This window comes from Herpailurus yagouaroundi, unplaced genomic scaffold, assembly GCF_014898765.1.
Source record: "Herpailurus yagouaroundi ecotype Mexico unplaced genomic scaffold, PumYag 197, whole genome shotgun sequence".
Taxonomy (NCBI): domain Eukaryota; kingdom Metazoa; phylum Chordata; class Mammalia; order Carnivora; family Felidae; genus Herpailurus; species Herpailurus yagouaroundi.
Genome location: NW_024412428.1, coordinates 11,890,179 through 11,914,682, shown reverse-complemented (window position 1 = coordinate 11,914,682; position 24,504 = coordinate 11,890,179). Strand labels below are relative to the sequence as shown.

The following is a 24,504-nucleotide window of genomic DNA, read 5'->3' as shown; positions in this document are numbered from 1 at the left end:
GAGAGACAGTAGCTCTATCCTTGAAGGCTATTTGCTATATAAACATCTCTGGGGGGGGGGGGAAGGTCTAGAGTAAATGTAGTCAGTACCTCTGGTTGCAAGGTATGGGGAAATGTGAGCAAACAATGGAGAATTGTCACTCATGCTTACAGCTCCCTAGTTGTTCGTTTATGGCCCCATGGAGTTTCTTCCTGTGCATCCCAGTTTAGTATTTTGCACAGACTCAAGGCAATCCCATGCAGATTTCTGTAGGTTTTTATCTGCATAGTTCCCTTCTCTCTGATTCTCTGTTCTGTAAATTCTAGTCATTTCAGCTTCCCTGAATTCTCCTCTTTGTCTTCTTGATTTAAATATGACTGTTGTGTTTTGCAGGGGTTCTCCCTCTGTGCCTCAATTCAGACAGTACTCCCAGGCAGAAAGCCTAGGAAATTGTAGGGCTCCCCTTATCTAGTTACCTTCTCTCAGGGATCATAGTTTTATGCTCTCTCTTTTATAATGTCTGAAACAATGATTTTGTACATTTTGCCCAATTTTCTATTGTTTACAATGGGATTATAAATGTAGTACCAGTTTACCTCAGCATGGTAAAAGCAGATGTCCCCTTTTTAAAAATTTTCAATAGTTTCTGAGACAGTCATTAAATATAATTAGTCTTTAAGTGGCATATACATAAAACTAAAATTAATCACATACCTAAAATGGAACAGAATAAGAAAACACTTATACTGACGCATGAAACACTTCTGAAGCACAGATGCAGTCTGAGAGTGCCTTTCAGGGAGGCTGGCGGGGTCAGTCTGTCTGTACTAAGGCCAGTCAGGTGGATGAGGAGACATGAGGGGAAGCATTAGAGATGCCCCAGAGGCTGCTCCCTGCTCCTTCTTTGAGAAGGCAATTCATCCAAACCTTTGGGAAAATGTCAGATTGATTTTTTTGATGCTGTTATGTACTTCATAGTAAATGTTGTAGTCCTGAACAGAAGTATCTCTTTCTCCATGATTAAGTCAGGGCATCCAATCTCATAATGGTTATGAAGAGTGCTAGCTTACTCCTAGTTATGGGACTGGAGCCATCTCCTGGCCCAGACACATTGGTTCACAACCCACAAGGCACAGATCCAGGCTGAGACTTCATCAGGGGAAAAGTGGTTTGCAGCATACCCTCACTTATTTACCTCAGGACCAAATTAGTAGAATGGGAAAAAATGAGAGAAGAGTCTGTCACTCATTTTACCAAATCTTTTTCCAAAACGAACAAAACACCGCTGGCACAGTGAGGATGCCCTGGCTTATCTCTCATATTTCATATTTCATCCATCTTCCCATTTTATTTCCAGCCTGATAACTGTCCATCATTTCAATTCTTTCATTCTGTAATCTTTTTTTTTTTAATTTTTTTTCAACGTTTATTTATTTTTGGGATAGAGAGAGACAGAGCATGAACGGGGGAGGGGCAGAGAGAGAGGGAGACACAGAATCGGAAACAGGCTCCAGGCTCCGAGCCATCAGCCCAGAGCCCGACGCGGGGCTCGAACTCACGGACCGCGAGATCGTGACCTGGCTGAAGTCGGACGCTTAACCGACTGCGCCACCCAGGCGCCCCTCATTCTGTAATCTTATAAAGCCAATTAGTAGCATTATAAGTATTATAAATATATTAACCAAGAATGGACTTAAGCTGCTTTCCAATTTTTTTTTTTTTATTCAGTAGATGACTGAAGTTCTCAGGCCATGCTAATAATCCATTTTACCAGCACATATTTAACAAAGCACTTAATGTGTCCTTTTAGTGTCATTATTGTTTAATGTCAAAAAATCAGATATTTTGAAAGTCATTCTCATTTGGAACTATGAGGTATTATGATTTGGAGGTTAGAGCTCAATAACATTACCACAAGAAAATCCAGAACTTGTTTCTCAACCTGTGACTGAAGACACCCTCCTCACCTCTGTCATAGTACCTTCCTGAAAAATGAAGCTATGCCAGTCATGTCATCCACATCTTTAAGACTCCTGATGGCTCCCTGTGGCCTAACAGATAATGTTAAAACATTTCAGGGAACACAGATCCATTAAAATTTGAGCCTGGTTTTAACCTTCAACACCTGTTTCTGCTATTGTCTCATCTTGGGATTCTACCATTCTGAAATCACCTTACACCATAACCAGGTCACAAGGCTTTTTCAAGATTTGGTGCCTTTGCTTGGGCCATTTCATCTGCCTAAAAAGCCCTCTGTAAACAACTCTGATGGCTGTGGCCAGAGCTATTTGCTCACTTTCCCTCACCCATTTCTCACCTCTATGGGACTAAAATGCAAAGGTGAACATGTCACTGCCAAGTCCTGTGCTTTACTGAGCAGAGAGCCTAAAAGATTAGGGTTAAAGTAATTGTCCAAACTTGATGCCTTCATCTTCTCTCCTATTGATTCACAATATACTCTACCTCTTTCCAGTAGCTATCACCCTAAATATCCGTGCAAAATCCCCTGATATGATTACATATGTAACTTTGGGGCACCCGGGTGGCTCAGTCCATTACACATGTAGCTAGTGGCTACCATATTGGGCAGTGCCATTCTAGAATCCTCATAGGCTTGGAGACCAACTCATAGGACTATTATTTCAGGGCTTAGGCCTTTAATTATAAAGAAAAGAATTTTAGAAATGGACAACTGATCATAAAAATAAGGTGCTAGTAGGGTCATATGTTTGCAAGAATTTTTTTCTTTTTCCATTCTTCGGGACTTAATTATCTACAATTGAGCCTATATAATTTTGCATTAGTTTTCATGCTGCTTTTTAAATGTTCTACACCCTTCCTTTTGTAAGTTCTGCCACTCTAGAATAATAATGCTAATTTTCTATTTTGTTAATTATGTATTTATACCTTTGTGAATGTGCTGCATATAGACAACATGTATTAAGCTAGTGATTGGGCTAGTCAATGAAGTATTAGACAAGAAAGATTGCTTTTATGTAATACATGAAAACATACAATCGCCCCTAAATGAATTCAGATAGCGTTCACGATGGTTAAAATAAGGAAGGCAATACAGTGTGGAAGTTAAAGCACAAATGTAGGTGCGAGATAGACTTTGGTGAAGCTATTCAACCTAGCTAATCTTCACAGTTTCCTATTCTGGAAAATGAGGAGGATAAAAATAGTATGCCACCCAATGACATAATGCCTGTAAAGCTCTTAGGTTAGTGTCTGGCACAGGGCAAGTGTTTAAATGTTAGTTGGTATTGTTACTGTGATAATGATTATTATTATTTCATCAGTGTTCTCATTGGGGTAGAACTTTACAGTTGACAAAGCACTTTCAGAATGTAATCTCATTTGACCCTCAAAACAGCCTTCGAGGCAGGTAGATAGTCCCACTTTATTTATTTATTTATTTATTTATTTATTTATTTATTTTTTATTAAATTTTTTTTTCCAACGTTTATTTATTTTTGGGACAGAGAGAGACAGAGCATGAACGGGCGAGGGGCAGAGAGAGAGGGAGACACAGAATCGGAAACAGGCTCCAGGCTCTGAGCCGTCAGCCCAGAGCCCGACGCGGGGCTCGAACTCACGGACTGTGAGATCGTGACCTGGTTGAAGTCGGACGCTTAACCGACTGCGCCACCCAGGCGCCCCAATAGTCCCACTTTAAAAGAAAAGTGATATTTAGAAACTTTAAGCAACTTGTTCAAGCAACAAAAGGCAGAGCTGTCTACGGACTCCAAAACCCACACACGGGCCACTACGTTGCTGCCATCATTACTGGTAATCGTCTTGTTGCCTTTTTAGAGACACTTATTAATTCAATTCTTCATCTTCAAATTCTTATTCTTAATCAGGGTTTTAGCAAATATCCCTGTTTCCCAGGAATACCCTCTCCATAAGGTTGCCTCTCTTCCCAGCCACATGCTGCTATTGTGTTTTAAATTTGTTTCTTATGTGTTAGGCAAGCAAATGTTTCGTAATATGTGGTAGTGCCTTGCATAAGCATTGGCAAATGGATTTTTTGAAAAACTCTTATCCATATCCAAGAGCAAACACTTATGGTTTACTTCTGAAAAGCCAGGCCAGCATCTGAAGCTGAAGCTCAACAATGTGTCTTTGTTTCAGCTGATCTCAACATCAGTTATAAAACTCTTAGGCATCTGCCAAGAGCCTTTGCCTTATTGTACCTTACAAGTAAGAGACAAAAGGCTTTGGAATAATTAAACAAAGCACAATTTCTACATTTTGTTTACTCAGGACCCTATCCTGTAATTTTTTTATGCCAGCAAAATTTAAATGGAAGTTAGCTGAAAGGTGGCTTATGTGAGACTCAGAAGATTGGGTTCGTAATCCATACTCATAAAACTGTTTCTACCAGTGCATATTAGGAGATATTAAGATTTGACTTCTCTTCTTAATTAGCCAGAATACAATGATGTGGCTAAATAAATGCAAAACTCGATGACTACCTTCATTCCGCCATGTCAGACCAAACATGATGGCATGGCCAGATGAGCACAGCATCCTTCACATCCGAAGGCGATAGGAGTCTCTTCAATCTGTGTAATGATTTCCCAGCCATACCTCCAACCTGCTTGGCTTGGAGCCACTGGGCATGAACACTGAGCAAAGAATGCATAGTCAAACACAACTTGGCTTAAGGAAAAACAAGAGTGAAGAAGCAAAGCATATCACAGGGTGTTTGGGGCCTCTCTGCATTTTAATTTTCTGATTAATAAAGTGTGAATTAGACTAGTGCTTTATAGGGATGTCTATATAATCATGAGAAACTCAGTTTCTGTGTTTTTTTTTTTCCCTCTACATGTAAAGCAAAATACTTGAGGAAAGAATTCCTACAACAGAATCAAGTTTATATGGGCTCGTCCACATGATGCCAGAACTGGCCTATCCTGAAAAACTGTCTAGTGGAGCAGTGCAACTAAGGCCTCTTACAACAGCAATACTCTAGGATATTACACAATAAAGGCTTTTCAGAAGACAGTCACTTTACAGTCGGCTGGGTTCTTTCCAGAATATCATAGGGTGTTTGAGGATTTTTCTCTAGCATCCTGCCAAGAGGCTCCCCACACATAGTGGGTGAATGCTGCTCTAAGGTTCCACTGAGGGGTTCCTACAACTTCTAACTCAATTCAGGTTGGAGATGTTCATGATGAGTGATAAGCAAACACTGACCCCAAATTGAGAACGTGTGGTCTGTCCTCCCAGCTGATTTCCTGAGCTGTCCTGGGCATCTTTACCAAAACACTCCCTGTTCCATAATTTGTGAAGTCCAGCTAAGAGTTATTTGTAAATAATTCTGCCCCACCCATAATAACTTCCTACACATGTTAATATTTGTAAGAAATGTTTCTGAATTACGTGTTAAAGTAATGTGGGGGTGCGCTTGGCCTCTGAATCAATCCTGCATGTACTCTGCACACTTACCTTGCTATAAGGACACTGCTTTTGCAACATTGATGTACAGTGATGTTCTGAGTAGCAAACAAAACAAAACAAAACATTCAATCTGATTTAAACATAAATTGCACACCTTTCAAAGAGCGAAGACTTTGGTAAATGCAGTGAATGTTGAAAGGCAAAACTGGTGACATCTGACCCGCTCATTTTGAAGACTTTATAGTTGTGGTTTTTGTTTTGCCAATGGTAAAAATTGTTTGATCTGGCATTCCTTACCTAAAGCAAGTAATAACAATGTTCAAATATATCTAATTGCTTTCCATTTCGTAAGATACAGCCATTTGCCTTAAAATAGAATAAAGTAATACATTCTTCCTAAGTCAGGGACATTTTCTGGTATTTTTACTGTAACCCGGACTGTGATGTTTTCTAGTCATTGAGAGGGGTAAAAATCTGCTTTTTCTGGCCATAAACATAAACACACACGCTTAGAAGGTAACCTGCTGAGTGATTAAGAGAATTCAAGTGCTTCCGGACAAAATTAATGTGTCATGGAAAAGAAATACAGAAACAGTGACTAGGCTTGTGAAACTGCACCTGAAAATACCATATATACTCCTCTACAGGTATAAAAGGGGCACCGCTTTTCAGTGATACATATGCAACTGTTTTCTTCCTGGGCCAGTATACAAGATGAAAAGAATTCTTGCGTTGTGGTGATAGATGGGATTTCCTAGACACCAGCATGATGTTCACCAAGCTAAAGCTGTCTGGTTTAGCCTGGGTTATTCTCTAAAGGGGCTAAACCAGAAAATCTCTCTTCTTGGGCCAGGAAAAACAACACCCTCCTCATACTTGAGCACAGCATTCTTGGCATGAGCAAATGTGTTCTTGAGTTATATTTCCAATAATGCTGATTTGCATTGATCCGTCTTTATCCTCTTGTTTCTGCTTTGTGACAAATGATGTGAATTTATGGAATGGCTGGATACACAAGTGCCATCTGTCGTTGTAGAATAGAACAAGGCCTGAGCTGCAAAAAAGCATAGAACTGGTGCCCTTGGAATCCTCGACTTGTTCTAACATACTAAGGCAAGTGGACAAGGACACAGGGTAGCCAAACTCAAGTTCTGTCAAAACCCAGAGCTGCTGGTAGAACAAATCTTGCAGCAGTAATCCCTGTCAGTCATTCTGGTGGTGATGGAGGGCAAAGCAACCCAGGGAATGCTTTTTGGTTCTGATTTTGGACGTGAACTTACACTCGGCAATTCTCCTACCTTTTATAAAATTATCAAACATGGGGATTAAGTCTTCTTTTTCTCTTGAATTTGTTAACAATAGTTTATAAAGAGCAGTTCATAGGGGAAGCACTCAGACATGCTTTTCATTGATTTTTCAGAGTGTTTTACCTTTTCCAGCCTGGAACATCATTCCTTCGGTTCTAGATTTTATAGGTTCCATTCACGGCATGACATATCTGCTGCCTGAAGGGACCTCCACACCTTGTACCAAAGAATAATGACTAGTATTCTTGTCCCAGAGTGGGTCACTCTTGTTTTTGTTTAACCAGTTGATCTTTTTAGATAACGCGAGAAGGTGATCTTTTTAGATAAGATGGTAGGGACACCTGGGTGGCTCAGTGGATTGTGCGTCTGACTTCAGCTGAGGTCATGATCTCACGGTTCCTGAATTTGAGCCCTGCATCTGGGTCTCTGCTGTCAACCAGAGCCCATGTGGGATCCTCTGTCCCCTTTCTCTCTTTTCCCCTCCTCCTCAAAAATAAATAAACATTAAAAAAAATTTTTTTAGGGCACTGATTTCTACTCCTGAAACCAATATTGCACTATATATTAACAAAGTAAAATGTAAATTTTAAAAAAAGAAAAAAATAAATAAAAAATAAATAAGACTAGAAAATAAATCAGACTTTTAACAGTATAACGTAAAAAAAATATTGTAATTACTTTCAGACTTGTGAAGATATTTAGATCAAAGTCACAGGACAGTCTTGCTTCCTAAGCATTAAATAAAATGGGTATAATATAGAAAATTGATTTTAATTGCCATTGACATGATTATTAGACTATATGACTATATAATATAGATTTAAGGGACATAAATTTTTAATTTTTATTTATACATCTGTAAGTACTGAAATGTGAACATATGGTTTGGATATCAGAGAATGATTATTTCCAATTGAGTTAATGGAGTGTTTTCTGTTTTTGTTCTCTATAGTTTATGATAGTGAAAGATTTGCAAACTCATTTTATTACCCTATGACAAGAAAATAAAGAGCTACAGGTGGTAGGTGATGGAGAGGATGAGTGAGAAGCAACCCAGACCTTCCCTGGCTCAGCTCACCCCCCTGCCTCCTTTACCAGAAAGCTCCACAGCCTTCCTCCCCCAGAGTTCCTTCTACTATAGCATCCCCGGTCAGGGGAGGAAGGAGCCTCTTCCTCCCAGAAATGTCTGATTACATGGGTCATTTTTTCTCATATACCAGTTACATGTGCCTTATGCTTCAGCTATTATTTGAGCATGACCTCGACCCTCTGAAAGACTGATATATGAGGCAAAAATATGAAGAGTCAGCAAGACACTGGGGGTTTGGGACACAAAAGTCACCAGCAGCAAAAATGACACAAGGTAAATGTCTGCGGTAAGGCCATCAATATGAGAATTGGTGTCCCAAGCCATGGCAGAGCTTAGCCTGCCAGTGTGAGTGACATGGGTATAGCTGCCGGGCTGTAGGACAGGCGCCAAGCAGGCTATTTTGGGTCCTGTGCTTCACTAAGTCAAAGGATAGGGTGTGTCTACAAAGATGAATTGACAATGCAGAGCAACATGTTGCTAATTTCCTAACTCCTCTTAAAATTCAGAGGAAACAGACATCTCAGTGAGGCTCTAGAAAAGATATGACTTAGGTGAGCTCTGAAGAAAGGACAGAATTTAATTAAAGTAACCCAAGAGGAAAGCAGGAATCTCACCAGTAGCATTTGAGCTTCGGCATCTTCTTAAGCTGCTTCCCTATTGGGGTGCTCAGCCCGTGACCTCTCTCTATAGGCTTCAGGCAACAACCACCTGGGCTCAGGAGCTCTTCCCGACCTATACAGAGTTCCTCCTGCGGCACTCAGCCCCGTGGCCATAGCTGGCCCTTAACTTTGCCGACCCACTCTGGTACCATGCTTTTTCCAACAAGTGAAGGCAAGCCACAGTTTCCTCATCTAGGCAACTTCTCTTGATCTTTGCCCATTTACTCTCAACTGGGTATTTTTGTTCAATTTTCCTGTAGTTCTTAGAACCCAGCCTTGATATTGGTCTCTGGTCCCTACTCTTCTGCAACCCAGTAGATGTCCTTTGAGGCTTCCTGGACCCTGACTTCCAACTCTTGGCTCTTCTCACCTCCTGATTTTGGCATTTCTCATGGGGGATGAGAAACTCTATGTGGCAGGTCCAGCCTTATGGAAACACACCCCCTCGATCTCCCCACACTTGTGCTTGTCCCTTTCCCACCTCACAGCCCACGAAATACTCAGGTGCTTTGGAGAATAAAGACCACCTAAAACTCGAACACAAAGTGTGGCGAAGAGGGCAATGTTCCCTACACTGTGAGCTCCTCAAGACAGGTGACCTCGTCTTTTCATTTTGAATCTCCAGCACCTAGAACAGAGCCTCGCATAAAATGAGCACTAGCTAGATGTTTCTTAATTGTAACCCCGTGATAAAGTAGAACCATTTTATTTAGCTTCAGCTGAGATTCCCTGCTATGAAGGTCAAACCATCAGGTGCCAGGCCCCTCCACTCCTTGCCCCAATTCCAAACCAAGATACTAGAAGGCCTATGCAGGGTTTGCAAAAAGCATAGTTAAAATTCTGTTTTGTTCTCAGCACATCGTCCACCTCAAAATTTTTAAAGGGTGGAAATTGAAGAGTAATGAAGGCAGCTCTATAATTGGTGGAATGGTCACTATGCTGTGTTTCTCTCTCACTTTAAGACAAATTGAGGGACCCCGTGGGCCCCACTGCATGAAGGGACCAGAGAATTTGACTGATATTCTCTGGACTTTATTGAGGGCCAGAAAATGGTGCGTAATTCCTTTCTGAGGAAACAAAAGGCAGAGGTGTGTGCTTTGAACGGCCTGCCACAAGGGTGGAACAAAAGGAGAGAGACTTGGGAGAGAGCTGCTTTCCCACTGGTGGCAGCAGGCGTGGGTACTAGTCCTGAGCCAGATGTGGGCCCTACACAGGAAGTCAGCACGAGAACCGTCTGTAGGGGAAACTGATCGCGACAGAGTGGGAATGCCACCAGATGCCCAGCCAAGAAGGAAATCCAGCATGTGACCTCATGGGACAGGATTGGCGCTAGGTATCTGCCTCATCCAGAGGGCACCAGCCAGCTCCGCACATAAGACCTTTTGTTTTTCTGGCTTCAGATCTCTCCACCCATTGTGAGCCCTGAGGAGGCAGGCAAGGGTGATCCAGTGAAAGCTGGGTGGGGTGAGGGGCGTGGGGGGAGACAAAAGGAAGACTGAAGAGCAAGGCTGGGAAACAGAAAAGCTTTCATCTGGGATCAGATTTGAAGCTTTTTATAATTACAGTGGACTGGATATTTCAGTTGCTAAAATGAGATTGTTCTTATGATCAAAGGTGACCAGATTACTTTCAATCGTCTGTGTGATACGAAGAACCATGACCCTTCAGATTTCACCTCAAGAATGTTGAAGAAATAGTTAACAGAGGATCTGAAGGCCGAATGTTGAAGGGAAGCTGCTTTCTGTTTCATGAACTCAAATTCAGCTGATATAAATATAACAAATACATAATGAATTAACGAATACAAAAGCAAGGAAATAATTACAAATTCAGTCATATTACTCAGTGCGACTCACAGTGTTATTTACCATGAATTAGACTTTTACAATTATCTCCAGTTCCCCTTCTAGTTTACTATTATCTCTGCTCTTAACCAGGTCACAACCCTGGTCTCTATTTTTGGACCATTTCAGGTGAATACTCTTTTCCTTACAGCTGCCAGTTCCTCTGGCTTCTGCACTCTTAATTTTTACAGCAATTTTACTCTTGAGCTCACAGCTCAGGACAGCTGTACCCAGGAAGGCTTTGCCTTTTTTTTTTTTTCTTCTCCAGAACTTTCCTAATTTGCTACTCTGTGGATGTATTTAAGACATGCATCCCTTTCCTGCTTTTTAGAATCTTTTTTTTTTTTCCCACAGTAAAAATCTAGGATTTGTTGGCATATTGGACACTTGGACACCAGAGAAGCTAGAACTATTGTCAAGCCACACATGATTTGGGAAGAGGGTTATATATGTTTTTTTTAATATTTTAAAAAAATTAATGTTATTTCTTTATTTTTGAGAGACAGAGAGAGAGAGTGAGCAGGAGAGGGGCAGAGAGAGAGGGAGAGAGAGAATCCCAAGCAGGCTCCAGGCTGTCAGCACAGAGCCCGATGTGGGGCTCGAACCTACAAACTGTGAGATCATGACCCGAGCCGAAATCAAAGAGTCGGATGCTTAACCAATTGAGCCACCCAGGTGCCCCTATGTATGTTTTTTATTTTTATTTTTATTTTTGAGTCTCTCTTTTCTGCCATCATTTTGGTTCCATCTGTAGGTCACCTACCCTCTGCTATGGTTCACTATTTTAGGTCTTCCCATGGAGCTGTGGGCACATTTAACTAATTTCTCTTTCCCTCAGCACAGCAAACTCTTTGGAGGTAGAGGTGGCTGGAGTAAGGATTAAGCAGAGGTAACTTACGGTTGCTCTAAGGGATGAAAGAAATGAATCTGAGGATTACATCCCTGTGGACAATGGGATTGACAATGGGATTGACTAACCATCAGGATAGTTCTTTTTTTTGTTTTGTTTTGTTTTAAGTTTATTCATTTATTTTGAGAGAGAGAGAGAGAGAGAGGATGAGTCAGGGAGAGACAGAGAGAGAGGGAGAGAGAGAACTCCAAGCAGACTCTACACTATCAAGGCAGAGAACGGCAGCGAACTTTAAAAATCTACCAGTTAGTACTATAGCACAAGTGTAAGTAAAGCCTGGAAGTATCACAGTACAATAGTTATTTAGCACAAAGATACATGATTTAGCACAAAGATATATGTTAAAATGTCCTAATTTGAATTATAAAATAACAACTTGAAATATAAAGTAAGAACTATCCTGAGGGTGGGGCACCTGGTGCCTCAAACCCACAATCCATGACATCATGACCTGAGCTGAAGTCAAGAGTCAGATGCTTAACCACTTAACCAACTGAGCCACCCAGGCACCCCACCATCAGGATAGTTCTTATACTTTATATTTCAAGTTGTTATTTTATAATTCAAATTAGGATATCTTAATGCATGTCTTTGTGCTAAATAACTATTGTACTGTTATACTTAGGGGCTTACTTACTCTTGTGCTATAGTACTAAATGGTAGATTTTTAAAGTTCTCTGCAGTTTATTAATATCAGTTCATTTGATTCAAAAACATTTGCTTTCTCAAGACAGTTGACTCAGCATTCTCTCCAGGAGCATTAAAGTATTAATTGGTCAGTGTTTAACAAGCCATGCTGAGTGGTTTTACGTGATTTGGTTTAGCAGCCTGCCTCCTGGATTCCTGGCTTGGCTGACAACATTACAGTGCTTTAACCATCAGTTTAGAAAACTGAAGAGAAGGGGCGCCTGGGTGGCTCAGTCGGTTAAGCATCCGACTTCAGCTCAGGTCATGATCTCGCGGTTCATGAGTTCAAGCCCCGCGTCGGCTCTGTGCCGACAGCTCAGAGCCTGGAGCCTGTTTCAGATTCCGTGTCTCTCTCTCTCTGACCCTCCCCTGTTCATGCTCTGTCTCTCTCTGTCTCAAAAATAAATAAATGTTAAAAAAAATTAAAAAAAAAGAAAACTGAAGAGAAGTATTTCCCTTCAATCATTACAAAGTGGTCAACAGCTAAGATTAAAGCTAGAGGAAGGGTCATCTAGTTGTAATTATTAGTCAGATTTAAGGTATTTTTATATGAAGGCAATCTCACTTCCTTTCATCTGACGATGGTCTGTGATTGGACCACATCGTGCAAGACACTGTTCTTAAGACCTTCATCATCTCTGCTTTAGCGCTGGGTTAGTCAGCCAACTTGCTCTTCCAGGGCTAATTTATCTTACAGGTGACACATTAAATAGAAGCACACAGTCAAAGTTTGAATTCCAGCTTCTATGTTGTCTTGGTCTGTCAGGTCAAATTAATCACCTAACGGTGTGCCCCTGAACGAGCTGCTTGCCGTATACATTTAGCTGTCCAAACTGCACCCCCCGCCCCCAACCACAGGAAGTAATCCCCTGGTAAGAAAACAAGCTCACAAAACACCCAGGTACCAGGCAGGTGGGACAGGAGGATGACTAGAAAGAGGATGTGCAGTTTTGTTTTTCAAATGAAGAGCTAATGGTGTGCTGTTTCCACTGGAGGTTGCCAGAGTCCTCTGTGTGTGGTATCCCACAGGAACTCAACCTCAGAGGAAGCATAACTCTACCCATGTGGCATTTCTGTGGAACACCGAGGGAAACATGGGAGAAATATTATGTGTCTTGTGAAAGAATCTAAATATATTCTGAAAGCTTGATTTCCTGGATTTTTTTTCATCATTATAATGGGAGATCCAACTAGATGTCACTCACCAGCACAGCCCAGGCCAGATCCACTGAGAACTAAATGCACAGAATACTGTCTTTGGTCTAATGCTCCAGTGCCACAAAGGGATTTATAAATTAGAAGTTTGGAAAGATCCACAGGAATAATAAAAGCAATAGGGGAGAGTGATTTCTGGAGCATACTAAAGGAACAAACAATGTGTAGTGTGGCGAAGTAATAGTGAATAGAACGTGAGGCTAAAAGCATTTGAAGTGTATGAATGCCAACTTGAAGAATTCGGTTACACATACAGAGAAAGTACTCTCTAGAAGTTGGACGTCATAGGATAAAATTAAAGGCAGGTAAGTTTAAGCTGTTCACCAAATATAATAGTAATATTAATAGCTAATATTTATAACTAGGAAAATAAAGCTATTATATCAATAAGCTCTTATCAGTGGAAGAACATTTCTCTGTAATTTCAAAAAGAGCCTTAATTCTAGAAATGGGGTCTATGCTGTAGCCAATTCATGAAGAGTCTCACTTTCCATTCTCTTAAATTATGAATTCTTGGTGTTCTTTGATCCATGTTTGTTTAACATTTGTGTGCTACATGCTGCAACACAGCACTGAACAGAAACAGCGCCCCTGCCTTCGTGGAGCTCATGGTCTACAGACAGGACCAATGATAAAAAAATAGCCACAAATGATAAACTTAACATTACAGCTGACGTCAGTGCTAAGTAGGAAAAGACAAATGATATTCCAAGAGTTGACAAGGCGGCCTTCCAGTCTGGGGAGGATGGTAGGAGAAGAGACAGTTCAGTGAGGCCTGAGGAGGAGTTCCCTGTGGGGAAAGAGAGGGGGTAGAAGAAAAAGTTGTGAGGGAGCAGGAGACACCTGTGTGAAAGCCCTGTGCCACCAGCGAGCAGAGCACAGTTTTCCTAACTGGATTAGTTTAGCGTGAGACCTGATATGCCCTGAAGAAATAAAAATTAAAATGCAGTGTAAATGACCTGCAGTTACCCAAGAGAACCCAGAACTTCAGATAATTCCACGAAGAACATTCTATCTGCGTGATTTAGTGCCCATAAGGTATGACAGGCCGTATTTATGATTCTGCAGTGCAGCCTGGGCTCATCTGTGCATTCTCACTGGGGGTGGGGAAGATCTGCCATGGAGTTGGAGGGGACCGCTGCTGTCCCCGGTGGCCATAGACAACGTTCGGTTCTTTCTATGTTGGAAAGGTAAAGGGGGACACTTTGGGGAAACTACCGGATGGTCTTTTGACTTTGGTGTATCATTCGATAAAACCATGGTGAGGAATAAATTTCTTATATTCCATAAAAGTAATGAATACATTGGAGAGAAATCTAAAAGGAGATCCTTCATATCACATAAGGGAGGCATTACAATTTCTAAAATTCCATGAATGTTTTTTCATGAATGATTTTCTGAAGAAGTGATGTGTAATCCACACACATAGGGACACTCCTGGGTCACACCCTTATTGAGAATGAACATGGGCCAGCTGTGAGGTGTTTAGTAGGTGTTCTGTGGGCGGGAAAAATTAAAAAATGTTTAATGACTTAAGTTCAACAGAGGCTGAATTAAACAAAGTTAAACAGACTTTCTTACTGCCCAACTGGCCAAAGTATTTAATATTTTTATATTAATATAAATTGTAAAACTCTTGTAATAAATATACTATTTGACATCTTGAAATATACCATCCTCAGAACTGAGTATTCCTGTATACTACCCATATAGGTGATCTAAAATAAGCAAAAAGTCATTACTATTTTTGGTTCTAGAATTTCTTGCCACTTTGTTGCCTTTGTAATTAAGTCTACAGTTCTGAGCTGAGCTGATAAACCAATCACTGTCTGGACCCAGTCCAATTTTTTCTTCCATCTTTTGTCCCCGCAGCAAATGTACTTTATGTTCCAGCCACACTGACTTCTCTCTTGCCCTAAACATGCCTCTCTTTCCCCTATACCTGTCTGTGTCTTGCACATTCCCCTCTGCTGGAAAGCTCTTGGTCCCCACCCTTGACCTCCCTCTGCCCCAGGCCCCACTTTTGCTTGTCAAGGGCCTGTCCATTCTTTAAAATCTAATTCAAATATCTTCTCTGGGACCTTTGTTCTTTCTTCTTTTAAAATGCTTTCACCATTATATTCTCATTTGTCTGTTTCTCTGGCCCTTTCCTGCCTTCTGCCTTCCCCTGGCTGAATTTCTTGCTTCCAGGAACGGCAGAGATAGTGCTCCGGTTTGTACACAGTCTCACCTAATACAGCATGCAGCACACAAAGGAATTATCTATGCCTAGTGCATGAACTTGAGTTTGTGTGTGCGTGATATGTGTGATGAAGGTATTCTCCACATTTGAAATAAAACAAGTCAAACTGTAAAGCATCTCTCTGATGAGGAGCACACCTTTCTGTCTTGCATGCATTTATTGTTGCACTTACCATAAAATATTAAAATTATGTACATACAGGAGTCATGTGATAACATTGTCCTTGAGCACAGGGATCTTAGCACATTCATTTTTCATTCTCAGCACTTAGCATAAATCCTGACATTTAGTAAATGGCCAGTCAATGGTGCTTGAATTAAATGGAATTGAATCTTGCTCAACTCCTTGCTGCTACCCCTGCTGATGTAAAGATTGTCACAGCAAAGTGACAAAATGTGTGAACTCTGGGATCAAAATGTTTGGTTTCAATCCCAACTCTTCACCAGCTGTGTGACCTGAACCGTTTTGTCCTTCACTCTGTCATCTGTAAAAAGAGGATGTTCGTATTGTCTACTTCTGGGGCTGTTGCTTTAATCTTAGTCTATATTTATAATCTATTTCTGCACCTATTCTATTTATTTAAATTATATAGAGTGTCCTTCCAAAGGCTTCCCAGTGAGAGAACATTTAAGTGGTGTGCTATACAAAGAGAAAACCTCTACCCTTCTAAATTCTGTTAAACGTCAAATCAGAGATGTGGATCCTGTCCATAAAGGAGTTACCTGAACAAATACGAGGGTATAAATTGCATTGTGTAATGATTATAATCTGCCCAACCAAAATTATTATATTCTTATTTCCCGACTTTTAAACGTTGTCATATAGCTTTTATGAAAAACTCTGTAAATGTCATAGAAAGTACTATAGGACATATTTTTAATTTGTACTGTTTTACAAGGTGCTTTAAAAAACATGCTGTCTTGGGGAGCCTGGGTGGCTTAGTCTGTTGAGCGTCTGACTTTGGCTCAGGTCATGATCTCACAGTTTGTGAGTTTGAGCCCCGTGTTGGACTCTGTGCTGGCAGCTCAGAGCATGGAGCCTGCTTTGGATTCTGTGTCTCCCTCTCTTTCTGCCCCTCCCCCCACTCGTGATCTGTCTCTCTCTCTCTCTCTCTCAAAAATAAGTGTTAAAATTTTTTTAAAAAATACATGTTGTCTTATTTGATTCTCATAGGAACTCTGTACAGAAAACTAGATCTGGGTTATACTAAGTATCAAATGTACTTTTTAAAAGAATAAACACAGGTTTTCACAGAATGAAATTATTCCTGAGAACCACAGTGGGGTAAAGATATCATAGAGGAGGTGGAGCTTCAGGTGGGCCTTGCAAGGTCAGATTTAGGCGGTTGTAAAGCAGAAAGGTAGAGCTCAGCATGCATTTGGTATGTTTAGGGCGATGAGCTCTATGCCATATGATGAGCCATATGGCAGCAGTGGAGGCTCAGGCTGGTCCTGGAAGCTAAGTCCAGTGGTCTACACTGAAATGTAGAGGCTTTGGCATGCCATGCTGCCCCAAGCATTCTTCCAGGTTGAACTGTCCACTTCCCTGCAGAAACCACTGACTAACAGCCTCCATGAATTACAAGTCTGATAGCCAAGGAAGGTCTGGAGACACCCCTCCCCTGACCCCAGGGACCTACAGCCAGACATTGGCTTTCCCCCATTAAAATAAAGCTTTGCTCAGCTGTTTCATTCAGTAAACAATAACCAGCACCAGCATTGTTCCAGCACTATCAAAATAGTCATTTAGCCAGTAAAATGTACCAAACATTTCTACCAGAATTGTATTGGCTATTGAGAATGGTTTAATAACAGGATTTTGTTCATTTGGTTTTTAGATGTGTTATTACTGATTTACCCATTCAATCAGTTTCTATTTCCTGTGTTCCCAGCCCTACCCCCTGGTTTCAGAATCAGAAAAAAAAAAAAAAAAAAAAAAGACAAAAAGAACTACATCATAACCACGGAGAGTAATCACATACTTTCCTGTTCTAAGTTAGGATTTTCAATTCTGATATAGGTTATTCAGGGATATTGTAGAGTCTTCCCTAAAAGTATTACAAATAGGATGCATTCTTATCTTCTGAGAACAGTGTGTGTGTGTGTGTGTGTGTGTGTGTGTGTGTGTGAGTGTGTGTGTGTGTGTGTGTAGGGGGAGGAGGCTAGCCTAAGGGTCAGAGCAAGAGTGATTTAAATCCTCTGTTAACATTTCTTGCAACACCAGGAGGCTAAGGTACCATTTTTTTCTATTGTTAGGTAGAACTACTGGAATTAATATGCATACTAACAGCCTTAATACTGACAATTCTGGATAGATAACTTTGTTTTTTACCTTTCAGAGAAAGCCCAGTATTCTTCACATGGTGTCCTGAAGTTCACACGCACATACCTCAGACTTCAGTCTTTCTTCCCAAATGTCTCCTCATACCAGAAAAAAGACATGAAGCAAAATTAAATGTTTTTACTAGAATATGGTTCTTGTTTGCTACTGTAGATTTTTAAAATGCACAAGTGCCATTATAACCCATTCTCATGGTAATCTTTTGAGGAAAACTGTGCACTAGTTATTGGTGAAAATTGAGATGCTTAGAGCTTTTGCTTTATTTTGTTCCAAATCTTCAGGAGTAACAACTACAAAAAGGTTATTTTTATTGACAATAAAAAAGTGGCAGCAAGAAATAAATTATAGCAGCAAATTATCATCTAAGAATAAACTAGACCCCTTAAGAGTCCCGGGACTTTTTCTCATATGTAGAATACCACGTAGCATCTTACTGACCAACCCCCAGGGCACAGTGCATTGTTTCCCAGAGCTGACCACCCCTTCCCCACAGGGGCCACCTGTCCCAGATCTGTCTCCTTGACCTTTCAACATTTGGTATTTGGTATTTTTACCTGGAGGGCCCATGACCTCCCTGGCTTCTATCATAGAGCAGTACTTTGGTACTTCTTTTAAGGCTCTGACTGTTCCTTCACGGGCTCACTGACTCCTCCCTGTGTTCCCTCAGTGCAGGCAGTGCCCATGGTCTCCAGCCTCAGGAAGGCATCTCACCCACTCTCAAAGTTTCTTCCTCCATAAAGGCCAAATCTGTATCTAAACCTGCAGCTTCCACCCTGTTGAATTTGAATCCCCCATTCTTGATTCTGTGTTTGACACTGTCCCTGGCAATAAATCTTGCTGCACCTTCAACTTTGCTCCCTTTCAATCTCTCCTCAGCCTCCACTTCTGGAACATGTAAGTCTCCTCTAGATCAGAAATTCTATTAGGGCAACCCTTTCGGTTGTTGTTATTTTTTTGGTTATTTATTTATTTATTTTTGAGAGGGGGAGAAGAAGGGACAGAGAGAGAGAGAGAGAGAGAGAGAGAGAGAGAGAGAGAATCCCAAGCAGGCTCTGCACAGCCCAACGTGCGGCTAGAATTCATGAAGCTGAAATCAAGAGTCGGACACTGGGGCACCTGAGTGGCTCAGTTAATTGGGCATCTGGCTTTGGCTCAGGTCATGATCTCATGGTTGACGGGTTTGAGCCCCACGTCGGGCTCTGTGCTGACAGCTCAGAGCCTGGAGCTTCCTTCAGATTCTGTGTCTCCCTCTCTCTGTGCCCCTCCCCTGCTCATGTTCTGTCTCTCTGTGTCTCAAAAATAAATACAAACATTAAAATAAATTAAAAATTAAAAAAAGAGTTGGACACTTAACCAACTCAGCCATCCAGGCGCTCCAATTGTTGTCATTTTTACTTAACCTTAGATATCCTCAGCACTTTGAATAATGCCTGGAATATAGCTGACATTGGGTAGATGTTGAATGAATGAATGAGTGAATATCACCCCCTCAGGACCCACTGCAAACTAGCCTAACTCTCCTCTACATCCTGGTAGTCACCTGTGTTACCATATTATTTATCACCCACACTGGATAGGAGGAGGCACTATTAATTTTTAGTGTGGAAGGGGCATAATTAATTATTATTCTGGGACAGTAGTCATAAATTTGGAAAGTCTTGGGAAAACCTGGTTGAGTGTGTATTCTAATCATCAGCATTTTTTTTTTTAACTTTTCCTCCTCATACGTTCCCCTGCAGGGTCAGCTGCCAGGAGATATATCTTGCCTGCCCCTAAACTTTCCCTTAGGTTGATCTCCACTTTGCACCTTCATTCTCTCTCACTTGCCTGTTTCAAGCTTCCCCACATCTAGCCTATTTACTACTTGACTGGCCTTGTTGATCCATAACCAGTCTCCACAATGTCTGTCTTGGCACATTCTATTCCCACTACATGTGGCTGCCAGATTAATCTTCCTAAGGAATAATGGCTACAATAATACGATATCCTTACCCAGAAGAGTTCCAAACAATAGCCTGCACTGGCATTGCTTTCTGTTATCTCTACAGACTTCTGGTTTTCAACGTTCTTAACCTCGGACTAATCTACATTCATAGGCATACATATTGGACACTGAGCTGCTCAAAACAGCTCAGTTGGTATCACTTGGGAGCTTATTCAAAATAAAGACTTTTGGACCCTACTATTAGACCTGTAGAGTCATAATCTACAGTTTAGCAAAATTCTTGAGTGATCTGTATACACATAAAGTTTGAGAAACACTGCTCTAACTTTAACCTAAATGGGAGGAATCACAATTCCAAAACCCCACCCCCAAAATTTTACTTCCATGCTTTCTTTATACTGGTCTCTTTTGAAAAAAATTTTTTTTGTTTTAATGTTTTACTTATTTATGAGAGAGAGAGAGAGAGAGAGAGAGAAAGAGAGAGAGAGAGTATGAGCAGGGCAGGGGCAGAGAGAGAGGGAGACACAGAATCTGAAGATCTGAAGCAAGCTCCAGGCTCTGAGCTGTCAGCACAGAGTCTGACAGGAGGCTCAAACTCATGAACCACAAGATCATGACCTGAGTCAAAGTTGGATGGCTAATGGACTGAGCCACCCAGGCGCCCATATACTGGTCTCTTTTTACAAGATACCTGCTGGCACCTTCTCTCATTGCGGTTTATCAGTCTTCCGAAGGTAGACCTCAACCACTATATAATCTATAAAACCTTTTCTGAAACAGTTCCTATCTTTACATTCTGTGAACACCATAGTGTTTAATTTCTACTCTTACTACTATGTCACTTACCTTGGATACTAAGTTTACATACATGTGCATTCCCCACTGTATGTAAGCCCAATACAGGCAGGGACTATCTTTTTTTTTTTTTTTTCTTATGATAAAAGATACATAACACAAAATTTACAATTTCAACCACGTTTAAGTGTATGACTCTGTGGCATTTAAGTGCATTCACGTTGTTGTACACCCACCACCGCCCTCCTCCAGAATTCTTTTTACTGTTCCAAACTGAAACTCGAACCCATTAAACATCAACTTATTATTCTTCTGTCCCTGCCAACCATGGCACCACAATTCTGCTTTCTGTCTCTGAATTGGACTACTCTACATACTTCATATAGAGAGAATCATACAGAATTTGTCCTTTTGTGTCAGGCTTATTTCACTTAGGATGATGTCTTCAAAGTTTAACTGTGTTGCAGAATTTTCTTCCTTGTTAAGGTTGGATAATATTCCAGTTTCTTTATCCATTTATCTGCCAATAGGCATTTGAGTTGCTTCCACTTTTCTACTATTGTGAATAATACGGCTGTGAGCATGGGTGTACAAATATCTGTTTGCATCGCTACTTCCTGTTGGGTGTACATCCAGAAGTAAAATTGCTGGATCATATGGTAATTCTATTCTTCATTTTTGGAGGAATCTCCATAATATTTTCCATAGCAGCTGCACCATTTTATATTCCCACCAGCAGTGCACAAGGGTTCCAGTTTTCTACATCTTCACCAACATTTGTTTTTTTCTGTTTTGGGTTTTCTTTGTTTTTTGTTGTTTGATTGTTTTTGTTTTGTTTTGGTTTTAGTAATAGCAATTCTAATGGGATGGTTATGAGATGGTATCTCATTGTGGTTTTGATTTGCAATTCCCTAATGATTAGTGATGTTGAGCATCTTTTCATGTGCTTATTGGCCATTTGGATGTCTTCTTTGGAGAAATGTCTATTCAAGTTCTTTGCTTATTTTAGTCAGGTTGTTTGTTTTGTTGTTGTTATTGTAGGCATTCTTTGGGTATTCTGGGTCTTAACCCCTTTTCAGATATATGATTTGCAAATGTTTTCCCCATTCTGTATGTTGCCTTTTCACTCCTTTGATATAGGAACTGTTTTTATAGCCCTACTATAGTTAGCCTTGAAGTGGTGTCTGGTCAATATTTATACTTTCAGTTTAATTGAATTCTTAAATGGTAATTAATGATTTCTCACTTGCTTAAATTTATGACAAAATTAACTAAATATAAATTAACTTCGCTTTAAAACTATTCGGGACAAATCCAATGAGATTGAGGAACTTCAAATATAATTGTGAACATTTTCAGGCTTGAACTCTACTAAGATATATAAAGGAGGCTTCAAAACACTGTACTGAAAATTTCCCATCGTTGTCCCTAGATTTAGAATTTTGGCAACTTCCACAAGGAGGCTTTGAAAGTTAATTGCTCTTGTATGACAAGAAAGAGCTGAGAAATTATTTGTGGGAACAATCAGATGAAAGTTTAAATTTTTATGTTTGGCTAGGGGCTGTCCCATGATCAAAGACAGATGGGAAATAGAAAGTAACTCTGAAAGAATGAATTTTCAGGGAAGTAAGGATGTTTATAAAAATTCTGAATGTACCCTGAAGCATGACTCCTGTTGGTCTTTGCTCTAATCAGATGCATCATTAATATGACTGTAGTGAATGAAAAAAAAAGCTAGTGAATATTTGTAGGATGGTAAAATGAAAGAGGTAGTAGGTTCTTCATTATTTCTGAACTGCCTTACCTGGCTCATGTAGAGGCGAAGAAAGCTACTAATAATAGCTCTATTAACAACTTAGATTCTTTTGCTTTCTCATATTCTGGTCTTTCTGCTTCTGTGATTTATTTTTAGTTGAAAAACTTTCTACCACAAATTATCTTCAGGCTACAGAGTCACATTAGTTGTGTACTGTTGTGATCATGTGCCCTCTGTAGACAACTTAATGGAAATTCTGATTGTTCTGCTTGGTTCACATTTGAAAGGATTACATAAAACTTCTTTGAGTAATTAGCACTGCATCCCAACAAAGAGCTGGTTGATTTTTTGCAATAAAAGGTCAAATAAGAGAAAGTCATTTATAAAGCATAAGAGATTGCCTTCCTGGGGTAATTTTTATTCTGAATTATGAAACAACTTCAAAAGCATGAGTCAAGCACTTAGTATTTCTGGTGCAAAACATTACAACTGAGTAACCGTAGTTCAAGGACAAGATCTCTACTGGATTAACATAACATAAATGAGAGCTAATAATGCTCCATTCATGCACACAATGTAGGTATATTTAAAGGGTATGTGTGGGTAGTTAACCAGGGTCATACTTAACCTTCATTATAACTCCCTATTTACTCTATTTACTCAACCCCTGACTTTATGATGAGTGATCCATTTGGAACAAACTTTTTATGCCCTTTCAGATATATAAAGGTTACACATTTCCTCCAACTGCTTCTATTTAGTGCTTTAAACATTTTTCCCTGACCTTGACTCATTCACTCACCTATGTTCAGAAGTAATTTGTCTGATTGTCTACATTAAAAGAGATTAACAGGAATAGAGAGTTAGAGCCAGGAATCCGTGGACCTTTCCAATTTTGATTGGTTGTATCTTAAGTCTAAAACATGGCAGGTGTTTCTGAGACAAGATCTATTGGTTTAAGTCCCTTTGAGCCTTAGTTGGAGTTTAAATAGAAATAAATTTTGTGACCACCGACCACTTTTTCTCCATTTCAGTTCTGGAATAAAAGCAATATGGTATAGTATAAAAAGCTTAAACTGAAAAGGAGAAGTTCATGTGTTGAGTATCAAACATGTGCCTGAAATCATACAATTTTAGAAAAAAGACCTCAGGGCGTATCTGTTCTGTTTCTCTCAATTCACAAATGAAAACCAGTGAATTTAAGGGACCAACCTAACGTGATATAGCTCACTAAGGACAGTGCCAAGATGAGATTCAAAAACTGCGAAGTATCACGGTTCAGTGTCTTCACTATTATGGGTTGTCTTCCTTCAGTTAATCCTTTTGATAAGCGCTATATCAATCAATTATTGCCTTTTTAATGAGAGTAAACCATGCATGATGATGGAATCAACAAGTTGTTCCTTTATTAAACATTGAAATTTTTCTTGTCCTTGTCCTGAACTTCCTACTGAAAAAAAGAATGCTAAAGTAGCCAATATTTTAACATTTTATGTTACCCAGTGTGAAATCCTTAATGACATCAATCTGAAATGTAGAATGGTTGATACCTACATACACAGACTTAAGGAGGGTGTGCTTTCTTAACAGTTTTTCAGAAATGGCATAGTATTAACAGATGTTTAAGCAAAGCAGATGTACAAAGAAAAAATGAGCTGAACTTTTCTATATAATATGTTTTCAGATGCTAGTGAAGGTGAAAACAGACAAGACAGCTTTACAGAATTCCTTTTCACTCAGATAGTAGAAGCACGGACAATTGAAGAAGGAAAGAACTGATAATCCTTTCTCCTATTAAGAATCATGTTAACATGTTTTATACCAGTTTATTTAGAGATGAAAACAATTACTATCACTTTAGTTACAGAAAATATATCACATTAAAGCAAGGCAACATTTAGAAAGGATACTTTTGTCCTGCAAATGTATGCTATGCAAAAAGCCAGGTAATCTCTTCAATTATAACTAAACAATAAAATAAATCCTAGGACATTTAAAAAATGGTACGGGTATGTTTTCACATATATTAATTTCCTGTTGCTGAAACTAGTACAGTATGAAAAACATTTTTCCCTACTGCCCAAATCCAGGTAAAAATGAGAAAGGTGTGGCAAAATTAAAATTCAGCCTAAGTGATATTAGCAAACTTTTACTGTATATTAATTTCTTACTGTCCTTATGAAACTAATTGTGCTATGAAAATCAGCATTTCCTGTTCTCCAAACTCAGCTAAGAATGAAAGATGGAGCAAAGATTCAGCAAAATTGGCTCAAAAATACAAAAACTAATTTCCTCTTCTAGGAGGATCAAAAGTAGTAAGTATAAG

At 39.9% G+C, this 24,504-nt stretch overlaps 1 long non-coding RNA gene across 1 annotated transcript; it reads left to right on the top strand.

Annotated features, from left to right (window-relative positions):
* Window positions 1-3,654: 3,654 nt before the first annotated feature.
* LOC121012841 (uncharacterized) lies at window positions 3,655-6,218 on the top strand. The gene is made up of 2 exons (XR_005782353.1): window positions 3,655-3,771; window positions 4,414-6,218. It is a non-coding gene; the product is annotated as an uncharacterized LOC121012841 (long non-coding RNA).
* Window positions 6,219-24,504: the final 18,286 nt, after the last annotated feature.